We start from the raw sequence: 5,433 nt of genomic DNA on the forward strand, positions 1-5,433 counted from the left end.
CTCAATAGGCCAGATTAGTTATTAAAAGCAAAAGTCCCTCACTAAAATCTCGTCTAGTTAAAAAAGAGTAAATAATGTTAAAAATTAAAACTGGCAGAAACAGCAGCAAGCAGAAATTTTTTTCAGCATTTAAATGATGGATGATCAAAATCACCAACCTCTTACACCCTCCTGATCCGTTGGGATGGAATGTACTGTAGCATGTACAGTTAGAAGACAGATGATGACTCACACTTTTAAACAAACAGCAGTACAGTTTGAATGAACAATATTCAATTGTAAAAGTTTGAATATCAAGCAATTAACTAGAGAACACACACATCTGTCTGTTGCTGGATTGCAACACTATGAAAAAAAGTGCCATGAAATGACAACCCCATGTATACAGTGACCACACCCATACTGCTCTAAGAAATGTATTGATTATTGATCATCTCAAAGATTGGAAAAAATACTCTTGGTGGGTAACAGCCAGTCAAAAGTTTGGACACACTTTCTCATTCAATTCAATGACTGGTAGTGTCATATTTTCAAAACAACAGCAATAGTGCCACCTTGTTGTTGGATACATGCAATAGTTTAGTACTGCACATATTTATCCAATATCTTGGCCCAGCAGAAAAATCTAGTCTCCACAGACTCCATGGATGATGCCGAAGTGGTTCAAAACACTATGACATGAGCCCTACAACACCATTACATGGCACATATAAGGTTGTTATTCTTTAAAATTTTGATGTTTTTCACAGCAGGAAGATCAATCACATGTATTAATTCAATTCAATTCAATTGAATTTTTTTTGTATAGCGCCAAATCACAATACAATCAGCTCAAGTCACTTTACAAAAACAAAAAACCCAACAAATCCTTTATGAGCAAGCACTTGGCGACAGTGGAGAGGAAAAACTCTCTTTTACAGAAGAAAAAACCTCCAGCAGAACCAGGCTCAGTTTGGGTGGCCATCTGCCTCGACCGGTTGGTATGAGTGGATAGAGGAGAGAGAAAAGAACAGCAACAATACTATTATCTTCAACAGATGCACATTTATTTATGTTTGAACTTTGCGGGTTAATAACATTTTCTATCTATCTCAAATATACATTAAATAAATTAATACATATTTATTTTTCTTGATCAGTTATGTGTGATGTCTTTCTACCTTCTACAATGTGGGCCTGAGCAGATGGCAGCAAAGTCTTGTAGCTCCTGAAATTCTCCCTCTTTTTTGATATATCACTGTTCACAAGCAAGTTTACAGAGAACATCAGAAGGCCTATGCAAGAGCGCTGAGAGCTGCAAGGTCACAGTTTTACTCAAATATTATTAACAATAACTCTGGAAATTCCAAGCAACTGTTCTCTTCTATTAATCGCCTCCTGAAACAGCAATTTAAATCTCATTTGGAAGCTACAGAGAAGAGATGCAATAACATCATTACTTTCTTCAGGAAAAAAGTGGATACCATCCGCTCGTCCCTATCCAGTTCCTCTGCACTGCCTGTCTTGATGGATGACCCACAGGGATTTTGCAACCTTTCAGCTGTTTTTCTCACATTTCGCAGCAAGAGGTTGAGGTCATTATCAGAAAGATGAAACCATCAAATTGTGCTCTGGACCCTTTTCCTGCAGTTCTGGTTAAATCTAACCTCTGTGCTATAAGTACCCTGATTACCAGGATTATAAATCACCCTCTCCAGTCTGGATATGTTCCCCCTTCACTGAATACTGCTGTCATCAGACCACTCCCTAAAAAAATCCACCTTAGATCCAGAAGTGCTTGAAAACTACAGGCCAATTTCTAACCTCCCTTTCAAAAGTTCTGGAAAAAGTCATTGCTGCACAGCTTCAGTCTCATCTAAAACAAAATGATTTGTTTGAGAAATTCCAGTCTGGTTTCCGCCCCTGCCACAGCGTGGAAACAGCTCTGGTTAGAGTCATGAGTGACTTGCTGATGTCGGCTGATGCTGGCTCTCCATCACTACTCATCCTGTTGGACTTGACTTCGGCCTTTGATACTGTTGATCACAACATTCTTCTTCACAAATTACGTCATACTGTAGGTTTCTCTGACTCTGTTTACAACTGGTTCTCATCTTATCTTGCTGGAAGAACAGAGCATGTTTCCCTGGGAGACGCTGAATCTGCTACACACACCTGTGGTGTTCCTCAGGGCTCAGTGCTCGGCCCCATTTTATTTATTTATTTTATTTATATGCTTCCTCTGGGCTGTGTCATCAGCTGGCACGAAATTTTATTTCATTGCTATGCTGATGATACTCAGCTTTCCCTCAGGATGAAGCAAAATTTCCTGCAGCTGAATAGCTCTAAAACTGAAGCTATTTTAGTAGGCATCCCACACCAGGTTAGGACATCTGACATCACTAGTATCACCTTTTCTGGTCAGGATATCCTATTGTCAACATCTGTTATTAACCTCGGGGTTAAAATGGACTCTCATTTGACGTTTGAGGCCCATATCAAACATCTGTGTAAGACATCTTTCTTTCACCTCAGGAACATTGCTGATCTGCGTCCAGCACTTACATTTGCAGATGCGGAAAAATTGGTCCATGCGTTTCTCTCTTCCAGGCTGGACTTCTGCAATGCACTCCTCATTGGGACTTCTGGAAAAAGCCTTCAAAAGCTGTAGTATATTCAAAACTGTGCTGCTAGGATCCTGATGTGAGCACCTAAATATGATCACATTACGCCCATCCTTAAATCTCTTCATTGGCTCCCTGTTTCATTCAGGATGGAATACAAGGTTGCCATTCTTACCCACCAGTGCATCTATGGGGATGCCCCTCCCTATCTCAAAGAACTCATTACTTCATATACATCTACATGCAACCTTCGCTCTGTCTCAGGACATCTTCTGAAACCTCCAAAGACTAAGCTTCAGACTATGGGAGATTGGGCTTTTTGCTCAGCGGCACCTAGACTATGGAATGCTCTTCCAGGGTATCTGAGGATGCCACAGACTATTAATGATTTTAAAACTGGTCTTAAAACTTATCTTTTTATCAGAGCTTTTGGGTTGAAATCATTTTTAGCACTTTGAGATTTGCTTCAAATATAAAGTGTACTATAAATAAAATGTAATATTATTATTATCATTATTCTTATCTTTGACAACTACTCTTCCATTCACTTAATGACTTATGGATGTTACTCTGGGGAGAAGAACCTACACAAGACATGACCTTTTACTACAACAGAGGAAATTTGGAGTATGCCACCCTATTCCAGCTGAGCTACAGATGTGTCTCTATTGATGCTGAGCTGGTGCTAAACTAAAGGCAGGAGATGGAGATACAAACCTTTCCCTCCATCCATCATCATGGGGAATGTCAGCTCTACTGAACAATGAGCTGGAGACACTGGTTAAGACCCAGAGATCAAATGTGTTTTACTGAGACGTGGTTGGATCAAAACATTGAAGACTCCTGTGTGGATGTGCTTGACTTCACCCTGGTACATGCAGACAGAAATGCTAGGGCAAGTGGCAAGACAGAAAGTGGAGGACTGGCTTTATTTGTGAACAACAGATGGTGTAACTGTTGCACAGTTTAATGATACTAGAAAGCTACCTCAATATTCTGCTGGTAAAAATGGTACAATACCTTGTTTTTAAGTATCAGTAGAGCCGTACAGTATATATCCCAGGGACACTGCAAAGGCTGTCAGAAAAAGATGTTTCAAAGCTACACAAACCAAAGGAGCCAACATGTCCAACCTTTTGAAGCACCTCGCTGATAAATGTGCTGTCTTGTATAAATTATTTAACGAGCGAAGGGGTAGTGTGAACCTTTTTCACTATCAGAGTTTGACAAGGAAATTAAGAACAACTGTCTAATTTAACTTTTTGTCATAGTTGTAATGGAGTTTCTGGTCTGGACTTTCATTTAATTTGTACTCAGACTATTACCTTCAGCAAGTTTGGCTAATTCCAACTGTAACTTCAAGTGATGAGTAACAGAGCAGGTCGTAACTAAGAACTAAGTATACCAATAATAATAAGAGTTACTAGCAACATAACCCAGTCACAACTGAGCAGTTCTCGCCTGAGCTGAGGTGTAATACTGGAGCTTTTTCTGTGTAGTTACCTACTTGTTACCCATCACATGAACTAATATATTTACCTAGTCTTTAGGGCACTTTAACAGGAAAGTGTTTTCCTAACACTTCCTGAGCCTGCTAATGTTTGCATTGTTGTGGCATGTCCATTTCATTTGTACACAGTCATTACACTGAAATCTGTATACAAAAATATATCATGTCAAGCCCTATCACACAAGTTATGACATAAAATACACAGATGAACGTTTAGTAAATTTGATCACTAACATTGTGCTCTCTTTCTCTCTCTCTGTTCTCTCTCTCTGTACCTTCTGCAGGTGTCCCTGGTCCTGGAGCTGCATATCGCTGATGTGCAGTTACTGGCACCACCAACCTGCAGTGTCTATTTGTTGTTTATTGTTGCTGTTGTTTTCTCTCTCCTCTATCCACTCACCTTAACCGGTCGAGGCAGATGGCCGCCCAAACTGAGCCTAGTTCTGCTGGAGGTTTTTTCTTCCATTAAAGGGAGTTTTTCCTCTCCACTGTCACCAAGTGCTGGTCATAAGGGATTTGTTGGCTTTTTTTTGTTTTTTGTAAAGTGCCTTGAGATGATTGTATTGTGATGTGGCACTATACAAATAAACTGAACTGAATTGAATCCTATAGGTGATCACATAATCAACCGTTCTATAAACGAGACTGCAACACTAGATGATGCTGCAGCTCTGGTAAAATAAAGTGCCCTGTGACAAAAGTTAGGAAGCAAAAGGAAACTTGGGAAGATTACTTTATTGTTTCTTTATACGACATGCTTTGCTTTGATGATACAAAGCGGTTTCAGAGAACTAATTTTTAAATATTACAGAAAGGGAACAGAGCTCTTCTCTGCCAACATTACAAGTCACAACCCACTAACAGGGCTCTTTGATCAGGAGCTGTGTGAACAGAGTTAAGCCAATCAAGTTAAAACAAATAGAGGATTGTGAGTGGACAGAAGAGATATCAGAACATCACTGAAACAACATCAGTGCAAACACATCATTTGCTCTGTGTTACCAGCAGACTGGGACTTTAACAGGTAAACCCCTCAGGGTTAATCAGACCAAGAGCTCACTTATATCACTGGGCTAGTAAATACTTTCTGCTTTTTAATATCTGTGTGAACATCTGCACTCTTCAGTGCCACACAATAATACATCACTTATTAGGCATGAGCTATTATTCCAGGTTGGCTCCAAAGGTCAAAGGCAGCTCTTGTTTGTACACCATTAGTTACTGATTCTGTGATTGAACTGAGTAGTAGTGTGTTATTGATTTCAGGGATGGCATTGAGAAATACTGAGGACAGAAGTGACATACATGTAGTGGTGAGGA

Source organism: Mastacembelus armatus, unplaced genomic scaffold, assembly GCF_900324485.2.
Source record: "Mastacembelus armatus unplaced genomic scaffold, fMasArm1.2, whole genome shotgun sequence".
Lineage (NCBI taxonomy): Eukaryota > Metazoa > Chordata > Actinopteri > Synbranchiformes > Mastacembelidae > Mastacembelus > Mastacembelus armatus.